This window comes from Ahaetulla prasina, chromosome 2 (genome assembly GCF_028640845.1).
Source record: "Ahaetulla prasina isolate Xishuangbanna chromosome 2, ASM2864084v1, whole genome shotgun sequence".
In the NCBI taxonomy this organism is placed as follows: Eukaryota; Metazoa; Chordata; class Lepidosauria; order Squamata; family Colubridae; genus Ahaetulla; species Ahaetulla prasina.
In genome coordinates, this window is record NC_080540.1 from 191026013 (window position 1) to 191044527 (window position 18515).

At 34.8% G+C, this 18515-nt stretch overlaps 1 protein-coding gene across 10 annotated transcripts in view; it reads right to left on the reverse strand.

The window, feature by feature from the left end:
- The window catches only part of ADGRL3 (adhesion G protein-coupled receptor L3), a 673676-nt gene that overhangs the window by 439189 nt on the left and 215972 nt on the right, over window positions 1-18515 (reverse strand). For all 10 annotated transcript variants that reach the window (XM_058169767.1, XM_058169775.1, XM_058169766.1 and 7 more), the window contains one exon: window positions 1239-1373. The gene's annotated coding sequence lies outside the window, so the exon portion shown is untranslated. The remainder of the gene's footprint in view (window positions 1-1238; window positions 1374-18515) is intronic.

Consider the following 18515-nt stretch of genomic DNA (forward strand, 5'->3'; position numbering starts at 1 on the left):
AAGTAAAGACCAGGACAATGAGGAAAATATTTTAGAAGATGTGAAAAAGAAATGGGAGAAACAGGAAGATAGTGGGGGAGAAGAAAAAGGGGCTAGAATAAATAATCATAGAACAAAACAACAGGGGAAAAAGGATGAGGGGAAAGAAAGTTAGAAGTCATAGTCAAAACACAGATCTAAAAGTAGATGGAATACATAATCTAAAACAAGTGTATGGGAGGCAACAAAAAAAAAAGATTAAAAATTTGGATGAGGGTAAAAGATGTGGGATAAAGTAGAATAAAAAAAGGAGTATGAAGCAAAACATTTCATGAAAGTACTTTAATAATGTATGAATATTAGAATCATATAACTTGGATAATTGCTTATATGTAGTGTAAGAGATAAAAATTATTGAATGTGTTAAGAATGTAGTAATGTAATGTAGTAACATAACGTAATGAATATAAGAAATGAAGGATTAGAGAAAACATTATATACATAAAAAAGTACTAACGAAAAGCTAGAGAAAGATCATGATTGATATATTGGAATATTGAATAATAATAAAAAGGAAAGATCACATCTTTGATTATTAGAATGACAGGGGAAAGGGGGAAAAAGAGGGCTAAAATAGAGGTAGAAATATGAGGGGAAAAATAGTAAAAACAGATATTAAGATAATATGAAGTATGATAGAATTATGAGAAGGTTTAGAGTTGAAAGATGACAATAGAAACTATATGATAGTAAAAAGAATAATATTGTTATGATTATTTATATTGAAATGTATGAAACCCAGGAATCAAACCATTCATGAAATGAGATGTACAAAAATAAAAATAAAAAACTTTTTTTTAAAAAGGAACCAAGATTCTATCTATAATACAGAATGAAGATGAAAAACTGAGCCTGTGTGTTTGTGCAGTGTAACTCATGCAGGGGAATATACTCAGTGAGGACCACTGATGCTCTTATGAAATGAGGGCTGAGTAGAATAGCAACTCATAGCAAAGCTTTTTGTATGATTGTGTTTCCAAGTATCTAAGCTTGGTTCGTAACATTTGATTAGCTTTCTGTAAATTCGTTATAGCATATCAGTAAGTGATTGCTTGACCGTTAATTGGGAGCTACTACTTTCTAATTTATTAATTCTGGTTTGAATTAATCAGCATACACTTAAAGCATATCTCTCCAAATTGCCATTCTTTTATATCTACAATAATATTTTTATTCATTCATTTCAAATGAAACATTACCCTTTTATCTTCTTCGTCGGTAGATGAAGGAGAAGGTAGTGTTGCTGCCACCACCGCTGTGCCGTGATGGACACTGCTTCTCAGTTTTGGATTTTCCTCTTTTTGAAGACATCTAGACAACCTGTAAGCTATTTCCTAATAAAATCAATAAAAGCAAAGGTTAGTCACCTGCTTATCAATTTAAACCCACAATTCTTTAGAAGAAAATAAAGCAAAAATCAACAGAAGCAGTTAATTATGCAGATATTTTGACCAAATATCCAATTTACTCTATTCATGCAATTTAGGGTATTTGAAGGACAAGATAAATGTTACATAGAAACCGTATGAAAGCTTGTCTCAATAATTGTTTTTGTTATTCTTTTGATAGAAATCCATTTTAGTTCTAATTAAAGGGCCTATATATTTGTTGTTTTATCTATGACAATTGTGTATACTGTTGTGAGAAAAGAAATTAAAAAAAAAAAGATATAGATTCCCCATCCATCCATCCCACCACCAGAGAACACCCTGAAATGAAAACTAGGTGCAACATACACATAGTTTGGCTTGTTGTGTATTTCTTCTGCAAAAGAAAGGGGAGCTAAACAGGCAACCATCCTTTGCCCTGATTAGACGCCTCCACTTTCTTCAACAGTTCATAACAGAAGTAAAGCTCATAATGACATTATTTTTTCCTCTTTCATTCAAATGCCATTACAAGTAGTCCTCGACTTTTGACCATTCATTTAGAGCAGGGGTGTCAAATTTGCAGCCTGCGAGCCAGATGCATCATGTGCTGGCCACGCCCACCCCCAGTTTAGAGAAGGGGCAAAAAGTTGTGATACATCACATGACGACGTGACCCTGCAAGTTTGACACCCCCGATTTAGTGATTTTTCGAAGTTAGGACAGTATTGAAAAAAGTGACTTACAACCAACACAGTGTCCCTGCCAGAGGTGAAATGCTCCCAGTTCGGACCGGATCACCTGATCTGGTAGTGATGGCGGCGGGTGGTTTGGAGAACCGGTAGCAAAAATCCCTGCCCCCCCATCCCCCCGCCCAGCTAAGCCGCACGATCATCAGAAGTGTTGTGGTTTTTTTTTTTTACTTTGGCAGAAAAAATGCTTTTAAAAGTAAAAAAAAAGCCTCTGATGATCGCGTGGTTCAGCTGGGATCATCAGAGGCTTTTAAAAGCATTTTTTTACAACCTCTTCGGCCGAAGAGAGAAAAAAATGCTTTTAAAAATTAAAAAAAAAAAAGTTGGCTACGCCCACCCAGTCACATTACCCCGCCCCGCCAAGCCATGTCTACAGAACCGGTAGTAACAAATTTTACATTTCACCCCTGGTCCCTGCAGTCACATGATCACTATTTACAACCTTCCCAGATAACTGCCAACAAGGAAAGTCAATGGGGAAGCCAGAATGGAATGTTACAAGTCACAGTCATGTGATGTCTCACTTAACGACCATATGGCTCATTTAATAACTATAAGAAAAAGGTAGCAAAATAGGGTGCAATCACATGATGCCTCACTTAATGACCACACTGCTTAATGATGGATTTTCCAGTTCTTATTGTGATTGTAAGTTGAGAACTACCTGTAGATCTATATTGATTCTGAAAAACCTCCAACAATGTCTATCTCAATTAAACAACTGCGAATGGAGAGACTGAGCATATTCTTTTATGCTTTTAATACAAATAAGACATACTGCATCTCAGTTGCAACATTTGTTTTTCTCTCTCCCACTCAGACTTAAAAGATGCAGTCTACCGTACATGGTAGATCTCTTAATCTACCAGGGAATCTTTTCAGGGGTTACATGAGGATGTATTAACAATCAAAGGAGCGTAAGATTTATTCAGCAAGTTTATTTTTTGGTTATGTGGGATTAGACTTTAGTGCTGAATTTTAACCTATAGAGGTGGAATTTGTAGCAACAGGGACAGTAAAGGAATATATAAACACTACACAAAGTAGAATATAAGCCACTTCACCACATTTTAGCATGTATTTAAGAAGCTTCCATAAAGGTTATTTGATTGTACTGTTTGACTTGACTGTTAAGCAAGATTTTATATGTATACTCTATCATATAACTTTAGATTAGACACTAATGTATACTCTAATGTATACATTATACATTAATGTATACTCTATCATATAACTTTAGATCAGACACTAAATATGTGTGTGTGTGTGTGTGTGTGTGTGTGTGTGTGTGTGTGTGTGTGTAATTTCATATGCTATGGAGAAAGTAACCTGGCAGATTAGAGAAGCTGAGTCAACAGACTCCTTATTCTGCTGCCCTACATTCCTGACACATTTGGTTTTGAGGATCTTCCTGGATGTTGCCTTTAATTCATGCCAAGGCCACTTCATCAGGGTTTCCAGATTATTGCAAGACATATACAGGTAAACAGTTTTGATTTTGTGTTTCTATTCTGCAATATTGTGGGTTCAATTAGAATGGTGTGCTACTGTACAAAGGCTGATGAATCCATATGGTTAATAAGTGCTCCACAATTCTTTAAAAATGCAATTTTTTTAAAAAATGAATTTTTGTTGAAGCTTTAGCTATGTGTCAGATTGAGCTAGTTCAGACAGTGGACATGAGTTTTCTAAGTGGTCTCTCTATATGAACAGAATTTCATTTTATTTCATCTCCTAGAAACCTAGAGGCAATGAAATAAGAGGAACAGTAGAACACTATAGCACGAGCAGCAGAATACTCAAAATGAGTGCAATGATTGTAAGTAAAGAATTTTTGTCAAGCCTATTCTATAGAGAAGGTGACAGCAGCAAAATATTTCTGCTACCACTGCATCCTACAGTTTCCTACAATCTACAATGGAACTGTTCTGGGAAGCCTGTGCTATCAATGCCACCAAAAAGATAATGTAATAACTCATAGACAGACTTGACAATGATTGCAATGATGTGCTATCATGTTAGAGTTACCTCTTAGTGACCACATAGATTTTTCTCCCTGAAAGAATGACCTACTGTCAGGTAAAACTCATCATACCCCTAATATTGTATTGTTCACTCCTAGTACATTATTGGTTAGTTATTTAGTGTATCATTAACTGTTTAGTTTGTCTAATCCACTTACTAAGTGAAGTTAATCCAACATATTAGGTGATCAAATACCTTCTCCGTGTTTTATAACTGTGCAATAATTTAATTAGATTTGTTGCTTTATTGTCCTATTATTTTTTTCCCTTTTCCAATAAAAAATTGTTGCATCAAACTATTTTTCTTTTTCACTGCAAAAGCTGGTCAAAGAGGATAATAAAGATATTTGATTTGCACTTTTTGGTCAGAATTGACAATGTAAAAAAAACCACCTTGAGAATTGTTGTCATCTTTACCAGACAGGAGGTAGCTTGAGGTTACTAACTAATTCTAAAAAGTTTGAGAAAGTATGGTGCAGTATCCTTACTTGTATGCTTTTTAGTTCAGAATGATGGTAGATATTTCTTACTGCATTTCTATTGGGGAGATGGAATGACTACATTATGGGAGTTTACCTATATTCCTCAAGAAATTATAATGGAACCAGGAGTAACATACTGTATATAGTTAAGGGAGATGTCAAAATATCAATCAATGACAGGAAGGAAGGAAGGAATTTGTAAATAAATGCATCAATTAGTGTGACCTTATCCATTATTTATCCTTTGAAAGGATCATGCACTTTTGCCCTTTATTAGCCATATGGTAAATAAATAAATAAATGCCCTTTATTATCCAAATTATATTGCTTTTTCTCTTTAACATGAGACCAAATAAAATTATTTTGTAAAGGAAATATTAATTCTGCAGTTTCTACAATACTAATGTTGAAGGGAATTAAAGGAAAAAAAGGAATTTACAAACATATAAATGGACACCTGAAATATAAAAATTATCCATGATAATACACTAGTTATTGAGATAGGCAGCAATTTCAGCCGTAATGGTTTCCAAAGGAAATTGTCTTCTAGGTCAGAACTAGAATAATAGTAATAAATGTTGATTAATTCTTAGGAGCAGATTTCATCTCATGATGGTTGTTGTTTTGGGCTTCAGATTGATACTGTTTAAATATTTTCCACCAGAATGGTTTTCTTGCCGACTCTCTTTGAATTAACCATTTTGCATCTCAGAAACCATTTAATATCATTTTAGTCCTAATAAACTGGAGACATACTTGGAACTGTTCAAAACTGCTTTCAGATATAAAATGTATCCAGTATGTTTGGATGCTTTATATAGTCTGATCAACAAATAATTGCATAGCGATACTAATTAAAAATAACTATATATAAAAGTTAAGGAAAAATGATTTATGTTGCCTCTATACAGGTACTCCTCGACTTACAACCACAATTGAGTCCAAAATGTATGTTGCTAAGCGAGACATTTGTTAAGTGAGTCTTGCCCCTTTTTACAACTTTTTTGTGATGACTCCCCCAAAAGCATCCTCAGATACCTCTCCAGATAATAGTTGTTCTGAGCAGGATGAACTAATTCAAAGCACATCAGGATGGGAGTTGGTCAATGGCTCAGAGCAGACAACTGAGAGTGATTTGGCTGAAGCACAGCTGTAGCAGAACCTCCCTGAGGCTTCAGGTGGGGAAAGAAGGCAGCTGTAGCTGGTTAGTGATAAGGAGGAAGAACTGCCTTCTGCACCTGATCTGAGAACACGTAGGGCAGAGAAAAGCAGGAGCAGTGAAGATCATCCCAATTACTGGTGAGGTGGCAACCTTGTCCCTCTTGATGGGATGTACTGGAAGCTGGCTATTTAGCATAGCAGACAGATGGAGATGATGCTGGGAACAGCATGTTCATTTCCTAGCTTTGTGTTTCCTGGTCATTGTGATTCCTGTCTTGCTTTGGATTGACACCATGCCTTGACTTTGGATTGAGCCTCGTGAACTCTGGACTTTTCCTACCTCAAAAACCTTCTTGTGTTGTGGATTTAATTTTGCCTGGTGGATTTGTCTTGTTTGGGAAACTTTCAAGTGCATTGTGGACTCATTGGCTATTGCTCTATGGACTAGCATAGGTCTACTTTTGGCTGGACTTAATTGGGACAGTTCTGGGTTTTTGGTGGAGGGAATTGTTGGGGACTATTAATAAATGTACTAAACCACCATTGTGTGTGCGTGCAAATGAACGGGACAGCACACTTTCTAGCCCCAGGCATTAAGTGAATCGCTGCAGTCGTTAGTCACAGGGTTGTTAAGTGAATCTGGCTTCACCCCTTGACTTTGCTCATCAGAAGGTTGCAAAAGGGGATCACATGAGCCTGGGACTTTGCAACCATCATAAATATGAGTCAGGTGCCAAGTGCTCCACTTTTGATTATGTGACCATGGAGATGCTGCAATGGTCGTAAGGGTGAAAAACGATCATGAAAAACTCTTTTTTCAGTGCCATTGTAACTTTGAACATTCACTAAACAAACTGTTGCAAGTCAAGGACTACCTGTACTAGATCAGTTATATGGACCAATGCACAAACTAAGCAGTCAAATCATCCAAAGCAGAGGTTTAAGTAACTGAAAGACCCATCTATGCTTACAAAATAGCTCTCTATACATTTTCTCATAAGAAAAATCTTCCTGCAAGTGGGTATTCATTTATTAATATCCTGCCTTTCTTCATAAGAATATATGATGGCATTCAGAGCTTTATTCATTTTTCCTTACATAGACCCTCTAAGACAATCTGGGCTTAGAGAAAGAGCCCAGCTCAATGACTTTCATGATGACTTAGCCTCAGACCAATTCTTTTCTGATTGGATTGAATCTTAAGTTTCTGATAAACCGTATTCTTTTTTTTTTTTTTACAACATATTTTTCTCAATGTAATGAACATATTTTTTCTTTTATGCACACTGAGAGCGTATGCACCAAGATAAATTCCTTGTGTGTCCAATCACACTTGGCCAATAAAAAATTCTATTCTATTCTATTCTATTCTATTCTATTCTATTCTATTCTATTCTATTCTATTCTATTCTAATTTAATTCTTACACCGATTAAAATCTATATCAGAAGTATGTTTTTTAAAGAAAGAATAAAATTTTGGCTAAACACTGGTATTATAAGACTTAGAAAAACGTAATCAAAATCTGCAATGAAATGTTAAAACATTTCTCTTTCATTTGCAACTGTAGGATTGTCTAAAATGATTGTGAGGAATTGACAAAAATGCTCCGGTTCTCCTGAGCCAACTGCTGATGAATAATGCATACTTGTACAACACCGATAGCAGTGTTAGAGAATTAAAGTTCCTAATGCAAATAAAACAAATTAAATAGGATTGGCTGATTAAACACTTGGCTTATAAAAATAAAAAGAAAATGGCACATGATATGGCATGCAAATACACAAATTGCTTCCCAATTAGCACATAGCCTTTAATTACAAAAACAGGAATATTCTTAATATAATTTTGCATTCACAAAAGTTATGTTTATCCCAGGAGTTGAATGGAATAATTATGCAACAGTTAAAATACATGTTATAAAGTAGGATGGCTTAGTTGACAGGTTTGGCCAGACAGAATTTAGTTTTCTTGTTGTTCTCCCAGCCTAACACATGATACTTATTCCTGCCTTTCATTTATTCTCAGTGTTGGCACACACACAGAAACAAATGTGGATACACATCTTTTCTGAAGAAAAGACAAATGCTTATTCCTCATGGGAGTTTCATGACTAGTATATTCAGGCTTCAAAAAGGCATCCAGTCAAAGGAATCATTTCAAATGAACAGACAAACAAATGAATACATTGATATATATTGATTTTATTGTTCACTATAGTCCTTTCCCCTACATCCATCATTCAACTGCCATATTGTTTACTATAACATGAAATTGCTCTTTCTTGTCCAGATTATATACTATACCAACCAAAAGGCAGATGTGGTATCTACAATAGAGCAGAAATTCCAAGATTTGAATAAGAACAGTGAGTATCTCTCAGTGTGTCTGGCACACAGATAATTATCTAATTTTGTTTTTTAAATCTGTACTAGATGCAGCTTTGCCCAGGAGAGTTTACAACAGACTAAAATAGTCAAAATTCTTATGTTAAAAAAAAGCAAACACAGTAATTAAAATATAAAACAATAAAAACACCACCCATAGTATTTATTTTTTAGAACAACTATGTTTAACATGTAAACTAATTAACTTCCATTTGCTGTCTAGCAAAGACATGTCCATCTTCTCATCTCAATTTAGTTAACGTGTGCTGCTTTTGTTTTCAGTCAGTGTAGTCGGTGTGTGATTTTTTAAGAATGGATTCCCACATTGATAAAGAGGCTAATGGCTATTGTGTAAACTATACTCAGCTGAAAGTTGGCTCCTCTGAGAGGCAGCTTTAATTCCCAGCACACCATTAGGGTGGGAGAAATAAAACAAGAAGCTTTGATTGTCTGTATTTAAAATTCGCATCTGAAAGTGAAAGTATTGATTAGAATTCTTGTGGCGCAGCTTTATCCTTTTCACCTAGCAAATCCTGTTAATCGGGGCTCAGAGAAATTGAATCTTTATTTATTAGTTACTACCTAATTCTTCAATGAATCTGGGTGTCTTACAATGAATAGAAATATATATAAATACATGAACACACACATGACTGACTTGTCATGTGGAAGACCAACTCCATATCACAAACCAATAGCATCTAGAAAACCATCCTATCTCAAAGCCAGGGAGAACAATCGAAATTTTAACAGTTTTCAGAAAGTCATTAAGGTCGCAACAGTATGCATCCCTAGGGGAGCTCATTCCAGACAGCAGGTGCTCCCACACTTCTTGGGTCCCACAAGATATTACTGTTCAATCAATGGGACCTGAAGTGAGGCCACTCCTTCTGACTTCTAACAGATGGGCAAAAAACATCCTGACACAAGTGATCCCTCAAATAACCGGGCCCTCAGTCATGAGGGGCTTCCTCTAATGATAACCAACACCTTGAATTGCAGCCAGAAATCATCTGGTAACCAATACAGCTCACGCAGCAGTAGGGACACACAAGAATATCCCTACTACTTGTGTCTCTGCATTCTGAACTAGCAATAGTTCCATTTCTCCCCCCCCCCCCAGGGCAACCCCTATATGAAGCACTATAATGTGTAATCAATTGGGAGATAATTGAAAGTGTGAATGGCTTGTACATCAGATGAAACTGTGTAAAGACTTTCTTGGACACAGCTTGATTCTTTCCAGTCTTGACTAATGTTAGAGGTCTAACAGGGAGAGAGAAAGGGAGAGAGAAGATTCTTGGTTGGTTGGTTGGTTGCAGATTTTTCAAAGCTGCATGAAGTGATAGTGATTGAAGATGTGTGCTGGGAGACCACCTCTGGGTTGTTGGAATTTAGCTTTCCATGCCTTGGGTATCTATACCCATAAATTTATTCCCTTTATAGCTACTTTATAATGGTTATAAAGCTACTTTTTCACCATTGTCATAACTGTGAATGCTTGCTAAACAAAGCAATTGCTAACTGAGGACCACCACTATTTTTGAGGCTTCTACCATTTCCTTCTTTTTTGGTACAGTTCTTTTTCTCTCATGAATCTGACCAGTGCATTTCAAGCTTTTATATATGTTGCTCGATATCTATTTAGTACTATTTAGTTAATGAATTCAGAAATAGCAGCAATACTATAATCTTGTAATCCTCAGATTCTTGATACCAGGGGATATACAGTATATAGTATATACATTACCATAATGGATTTTAATAAACCCAGAATGGCAATAAATAGGACTCCATGGCAAAGAAGCTATGGGGAAAAGAAGCTCAACATGAATGAAGGTTTCTAAAAAGAATGGGGAGAGAGATCAAACACAACAGACGAAACCCTTGCAGCTGCACCAAAAGCTTAGTAAAGATCTGAAAAAAACAGAAGATAAAAAGAAGGACACAAAGGAAGAATATATAGAGTAAGCCCAGATGGTATCAGAAAGGCTAAAACTTTGAAGGAGTTGAGACAGAAGAAGGATGAACAACAATATATTATTTCAATATATTGATTTGCAATATATTTATTTTATTGATTCATTTTAGTAGAGATTTAAAGATAATGCCAAGAGGAAATATACAAAAATCAGATAAAAAGAATGTAGGAAAGAAATGTACAAACTACATACAATTAAATTAAAATTTCAAGTTAAGATTAGATCACTACTAGGGACAGCCAAGAAGATGACCTTGTTGAAAAAGACACAGACCATGGTCGCAAAAACATGCTTGAAGTCCAGAAAACAAAGTATGAGAAAATGCTAAGACTGATCCCTCTCTAATTCACTAGAGTATAATAAGGAGGAGAAAACTTAGCCTTTCAGGATTCAATTATTATAGCATCTGTCAATAACCTTCATCAATATAATACAGTTCTGGTCAAACTTGTAGAGCCTGTTTCATTACCTGGCCTCTTACATTAATTTAAGATCTGAAAAAGCACATTTAAGATCAAATCAATATTCAATAATTAACTAAAGTGACCAATATAAGATGAATCATAAGTCAGAATGAATCATTAACGAAAGTTTTTACCAAGTCTAAAAATCCTTATTTAATTACTAAAGCAAAAGCTAATATTGTATAGTAAATGTATTGTGTTAATAGAAACCCATATTCATCCCTACCAGATGGATTTGTAACTGGCTAACCAACCACACTCAACATATAGTTCTCAATGGACCTGCATCTATATGGAGGGAAGTAAGCAGTGGGGTACCCCAAGGCTCTGTCTTAGGTCCAGTGCTGTTCAATATCTTCATCAATGATTTAGATGAGGAGAACTCATCAAATTTGCAGATGGAGATAGATTTAATAACAACAGAGTTGGAAGGGACCTTGGAGGCCTTCTAGTCCAACCCCCTGCACAGGCAGGAAACTCTACACCATCTCAGACAGATGGTTATCCAACATCTTCTTAAAAATTTCCAGTGTTGGGGCATTTACAACTTCTGCAGGCAAGTCGTTCCACTTATTAATTGTTCTAACTGTCAGGAAATTTCTCCTTAGTTCTAAGTTGCTTCTTTCCTTGATCAGTTTCCACCCATTGCTTCTTGTTCTACCTTCAGGTGCTTTGGAGAACAGCCTGACTCCCTCTTCTTTGTGGCAACCCCTGAGATATTGGAACACTGCTATCATGTCTCCCCTAGTCCTTCTTTTTATTAAACTAGACATAGCCAGTTCCTGCAACCGTTCTTCATACGTTTTAGCCTCCAGTCCTCTAATCATCTTTGTTGCTCTTCTCTGCACTCTTTCTAGAGTCTCAGCATCTTTTTTACATCGTGGCGACCAAAACTGAATGCAATATTCCAAGTGTGGCCTTACCAAGGCATTATAGAGTGGTATTAACACTTCATGTGATCTTGATTCTATCCCTCTGTTTATGCAGCCCAGAACTGTGTTGGCTTTTTTAGCAGCTGCTGCACACTGCTGACTCATATCTAAATGGTTGTCCACTAGGACTCCAAGATCCCTCTCACAGTTACTACTATTGAGCAAGGTACCACATATACAGTACCTGTGCTTTTTTTTTTTTTTGCCTAAATGTAGAACCTTACTTTTTTCACTGTTGAATTTCATTTTGTTAGATAGCGCCCAATGTTCAAGTCTGTCAAGATCCTTCTGTAACTTGAGCCTATCTTCTGGAGTGTTGGCTATTCCTGCCAGCTTGGTGTAATCTGCAAATTTGATGAGTTGATGGAGATTTGATGAGATGGAGAACTCATCAAATTTGCAGATGACACTAAGATGGCAGGAATAGTCAACACTCCAGAAGATAGGCCTATAATATAGAAGGATCTTGACAGACTATTTAACAAAATGAAATTTAATGGTGAAAAATGTAAGATTCTCCATTTAGGCAAGAAAAACAAAATGCACAGGTATAGTATACTATTGCTGGCTCAATAGTAGTAATTGTAAGAGGAATCTTGGAGTCCTATTGGACAATCACTTAAATATGAGCCAAGAGTATGCTGCAGCTGACAAAAAAAGCCAACACAGTCCTAGGCTACATTAGCAGAGGGATAGAATCAAGATCACGTAAAGTGTAATACCAGTCCATAATGCCTTATAAGACAGAATTGGAATACTGCATCCAGTTTTGGTCGCCATGATGTAAAAACATGTTGGGACTCTAGAAGGAGTAGAGAAAAGCAACAAAGATGATTAGTGGACTGGAGGCTAAATATATATAAAGGACAAATTGCTGGGGTGGGTCTAGTTTAATGAAAAGACGGACAAGGGGTGACATGATAACAGTGTTCCAACATCAAAGGGGTTGCCATAAAGAAGAGGGAGTCAGCTTTTTCTCCAAAGCATCTGAAGGCAGGACAAGAAACAATGAATGGAAATTAATCAAAGAAAGAAGCAACCAAACTAAGGAATTTTTTTCTGATAGTTAGAACAATTAATCAATGGAACGACTTGCCTCCAGAAGTTGTGGATGCTCCAACACCAGAGGTTTTTTAAGAAGAGACTGAATAACCATGTTTGAAATGGTATAGGGCTTTCTGCCTGAGCAAGGGGGTTGGACTAGAAGACCTCCAAGGTCCCTTCCAAATCTGTTATTCTGTTATATGTAGAATTATAATTTGTAAATGGTTTCCAAGTTGATTTATCATTTTTCAGATAAGGTTGTTTGCCATTCTGAAAGGAAACTATATGTAACTTTCAATAAAAAGCATAAAGCGTTCTGGCAATCATAATCATATACACAAGTAACTTAGTGTTCTTTGTGAGGATATTAGGCTTAATAATGTATAACAGAAAAATAGATGGCAGAAAAATGAATTCATCCTTTAATATTTGTTTCATTCTATTGTAAAGTGACTTACAAAATTGTTGAGCTGTACAGCATTGCCACCAAATGTGAAAAATGATCTGACCTATTATTATATCTCTAACAGGTTTTAGAAGTGAATTATCTGTTTTGGTATTCAGCACAGAGGTAATATACCAGCAGTAAAACATCATGTAGTAGTTTTCCCTAAGTGATATTCCCATTGTTATATATCTATTGTCTTATTTAAATTCTGCACTCTTCAACTTAGTTCCGTTTCTGAATAGCAATAGCAACTTATAAATACGCCTCAACAAATGTTCTGAGTTCTATATTACCAGTCTTTTCAACTTATAACATAAGGTCTCTACAGTACGTATACCACCTGTTTTGTGTCATTCCTTTTGAGATATACTGCATATTTGAAGTACTGAAACCTGTAGATCATTCAGACCATTGTGAATAAAGGATTTCAAACTATTTCATCTTTGTTTAGGTATTGTTGGTTTGTACTTGGCTCTCTTCATTGATGATATTTTTTGTAGATATTCCTTCATGAAAATAAGTATTTAATGTTGAGGGAAGAGGTGATGACAATGTACACACAAATATTTAATTCACTACTTATGGCTGAGTGATTTTTATGAGCTATGCATTTCTATTTGTATCAAGTTTATGCAAACCATCTGGGAAACCTGCTTCCTCAGTAGAAGTAATCTAAGTATAATATAATCCATTCTGTGATGCAAGTTAGACAGTTGACTTGATAATAAATTTGGTATTGTCAGTCCACCTCATTCTTTCAGGTATTGTAAAATACTGTATTGAACCTAATCCTCAGTTTTCTATTTGTTCACATTAAGTTAGTTATTTGTCTCTGCCATTCATTTAATACCAGTCTTCAATTCTTATTGGGAAAATTTGAAATTGAAAACTGAGCACTGGTAAGAGATTCATTTTTACTGCTGCTATTCTTCCTAACAAGGACAGTTTTAATGTTCTCCATCTTAAAATGTTTGCCATTCTATTTTCTATTAATTATTCCTAAAACATTTTTTAATTCAGTAAATTTGCAGAAGCGTAATTGGTTTAAATACAATATGGAACCCGATAGCTTAGATATTGTTTTCTTCCTCAGATAAATTCTATGTAATGATTTGAGTCTTATTCTGATCTGATATTCTAATACTGAAGAGAACCAGTATGGTGTGATGGTTAAGACATCAGGCTAGAAACCAGAAGACTGTGAGTTCTAATCTTGCCTTGGGCACAAAGCCAGCTAGATGATCTTGGGCCAGACACTCTCTCTTTACCCTGAGAAATAAGCAATGGCAAACCACTTCTGAAATCTTGCCTAGGAAACTTCAGGGACTTATGCAGGCAGTCATTGTTTTCTGATACACATTGCACTGAAAAGATACAGGATATTGTACTTCATGCACCTTTTTGGAACAAATCCAGTTTCAGCAGAATATTCTAAATTAGTTAGAGGTTTCTAGGATGGTAAATGAGTTGGATCGTTTCTGTTGCTATAAATAAAGTAAAAATAAAAAGTTTTTGTCATAGAAAAAGATGTACTGGCACTGTTGTATCTCATTCATTACTTGAGTTAAAAGTTTAATCAACATTTCTTGGAAAGTTTATTTGTTTATGATTTCTGTAAATTCAGTTTCTGTATTGCTTCTTTTGTTCCATGTTCTGTAATTGATTTATTTAGGACTTTTCTCTGGCTTTCTTTTTATTTGATGTCAAAAATAAATAGTCTTCTCATAATGCCTTACTAGAATCCCATACCATAAAATAAAACAACATCAGGATTTAGAGACTCCTTTGGAAGAGAATGCTTAATTCATGTTGACACTTTGACTTAATACCTTCCTGCAGTAGTAATAGCCATTTATTGTTCACCAGTTTGATTTAAAAATTCCTCTATGCTTTCTTATAGTAATTGGATTGGTAAGGGCTGCAACTTCCACATCTGTAAGTTTAGTAAATAATGAGTTGGACTTCCAACACCTGTTTATGTTTTTAATAGGTTTATGAATAGAAGAATAATGAGTATATTATTTAATTCATAATATATTGTAATTAGAAGTAATTTGTTTTTAAATAGAAACCTCTGAAATCAGAAAAAACAAAGACAAATTCACATTCCTAAGCAGTGCAGTGTTTTAATCTAGCAGGAAATATTTATAAGAAATCCAAGCAATAATTAGAAATACGAAGAAGTGTTGTTATGTTGGAGACATCACAAATATTTAATTCACTACTTATGGCTGAGTGATTTTTATGAGCTATGCATTTCTATTTGTATCAAGTTTATGCAAACCATCTGGGAAACCTGCTTCCTCAGTAGAAGTAATCTAAGTATAATATAATCCATTCTGTGATGCAAGTTAGACAGTTGACTTGATAATAAATTTGGTATTGTCAGTCCACCTCATTCTTTCAGGTATTGTAAAATACTGTATTGAACCTAATCCTCAGTTTTCTATTTGTTCACATTAAGTTAGTTATTTGTCTCTGCCATTCATTTAATACCAGTCCATAATGCCTTATAAGACAGAATTGGAATACTGCATCCAGTTTTGGTCGCCATGATGTAAAAACATGTTGGGACTCTAGAAGGAGTAGAGAAAAGCAACAAAGATGATTAGTGGACTGGAGGCTAAATATATATAAAGGACAAATTGCTAGAATTGGGTCTAGTTTAATGAAAAGACGGACAAGGGGTGACATGATAACAGTGTTCCAACATCAAAGGGGTTGCCATAAAGAAGAGGGAGTCAGCTTTTTCTCCAAAGCATCTGAAGGCAGGACAAGAAACAATGAATGGAAATTAATCAAAGAAAGAAGCAACCAAACTAAGGAATTTTTTTCTGATAGTTAGAACAATTAATCAATGGAACGACTTGCCTCCAGAAGTTGTGGATGCTCCAACACCAGAGGTTTTTTAAGAAGAGACTGAATAACCATGTTTGAAATGGTATAGGGCTTTCTGCCTGAGCAAGGGGGTTGGACTAGAAGACCTCCAAGGTCCCTTCCAAATCTGTTATTCTGTTATATGTAGAATTATAATTTGTAAATGGTTTCCAAGTTGATTTATCATTTTTCAGATAAGGTTGTTTGCCATTCTGAAAGGAAACTATATGTAACTTTCAATAAAAAGCATAAAGCGTTCTGGCAATCATAATCATATACACAAGTAACTTAGTGTTCTTTGTGAGGATATTAGGCTTAATAATGTATAACAGAAAAATAGATGGCAGAAAAATGAATTCATCCTTTAATATTTGTTTCATTCTATTGTAAAGTGACTTACAAAATTGTTGAGCTGTACAGCATTGCCACCAAATGTGAAAATGATCTGACCTATTATTATATCTCTAACAGGTTTTAGAAGTGAATTATCTGTTTTGGTATTCAGCACAGAGGTAATATACCAGCAGTAAAACATCATGTAGTAGTTTTCCCTAAGTGATATTCCCATTGTTATATATCTATTGTCTTATTTAAATTCTGCACTCTTCAACTTAGTTCCGTTTCTGAATAGCAATAGCAACTTATAAATACGCCTCAACAAATGTTCTGAGTTCTATATTACCAGTCTTTTCAACTTATAACATAAGGTCTCTACAGTACGTATACCACCTGTTTTGTGTCATTCCTTTTGAGATATACTGCATATTTGAAGTACTGAAACCTGTAGATCATTCAGACCATTGTGAATAAAGGATTTCAAACTATTTCATCTTTGTTTAGGTATTGTTGGTTTGTACTTGGCTCTCTTCATTGATGATATTTTTTGTAGATATTCCTTCATGAAAATAAGTATTTAATGTTGAGGGAAGAGGTGATGACAATGTACACACAAATATTTAATTCACTACTTATGGCTGAGTGATTTTTATGAGCTATGCATTTCTATTTGTATCAAGTTTATGCAAACCATCTGGGAAACCTGCTTCCTCAGTAGAAGTAATCTAAGTATAATATAATCCATTCTGTGATGCAAGTTAGACAGTTGACTTGATAATAAATTTGGTATTGTCAGTCCACCTCATTCTTTCAGGTATTGTAAAATACTGTATTGAACCTAATCCTCAGTTTTCTATTTGTTCACATTAAGTTAGTTATTTGTCTCTGCCATTCATTTAATACCAGTCTTCAATTCTTATTGGGAAAATTTGAAATTGAAAACTGAGCACTGGTAAGAGATTCATTTTTACTGCTGCTATTCTTCCTAACAAGGACAGTTTTAATGTTCTCCATCTTAAAATGTTTGCCATTCTATTTTCTATTAATTATTCCTAAAACATTTTTTAATTCAGTAAATTTGCAGAAGCGTAATTGGTTTAAATACAATATGGAACCCGATAGCTTAGATATTGTTTTCTTCCTCAGATAAATTCTATGTAATGATTTGAGTCTTATTCTGATCTGATATTCTAATACTGAAGAGAACCAGTATGGTGTGATGGTTAAGACATCAGGCTAGAAACCAGAAGACTGTGAGTTCTAATCTTGCCTTGGGCACAAAGCCAGCTAGATGATCTTGGGCCAGACACTCTCTCTTTACCCTGAGAAATAAGCAATGGCAAACCACTTCTGAAATCTTGCCTAGGAAACTTCAGGGACTTATGCAGGCAGTCATTGTTTTCTGATACACATTGCACTGAAAAGATACAGGATATTGTACTTCATGCACCTTTTTGGAACAAATCCAGTTTCAGCAGAATATTCTAAATTAGTTAGAGGTTTCTAGGATGGTAAATGAGTTGGATCGTTTCTGTTGCTATAAATAAAGTAAAAATAAAAGTTTTGTCATAGAAAAAGATGTACTGGCACTGTTGTATCTCATTCATTACTTGAGTTAAAAGTTTAATCAACATTTCTTGGAAAGTTTATTTGTTTATGATTTCTGTAAATTCAGTTTCTGTATTGCTTCTTTTGTTCCATGTTCTGTAATTGATTTATTTAGGACTTTTCTCTGGCTTTCTTTTTATTTGATGTCAAAAATAAATAGTCTTCTCATAATGCCTTACTAGAATCCCATACCATAAAATAAAACAACATCAGGATTTAGAGACTCCTTTGGAAGAGAATGCTTAATTCATGTTGACACTTTGACTTAATACCTTCCTGCAGTAGTAATAGCCATTTATTGTTCACCAGTTTGATTTAAAAATTCCTCTATGCTTTCTTATAGTAATTGGATTGGTAAGGGCTGCAACTTCCACATCTGTAAGTTTAGTAAATAATGAGTTGGACTTCCAACACCTGTTTATGTTTTTAATAGGTTTATGAATAGAAGAATAATGAGTATATTATTTAATTCATAATATATTGTAATTAGAAGTAATTTGTTTTTAAATAGAAACCTCTGAAATCAGAAAAAACAAAGACAAATTCACATTCCTAAGCAGTGCAGTGTTTTAATCTAGCAGGAAATATTTATAAGAAATCCAAGCAAATAATT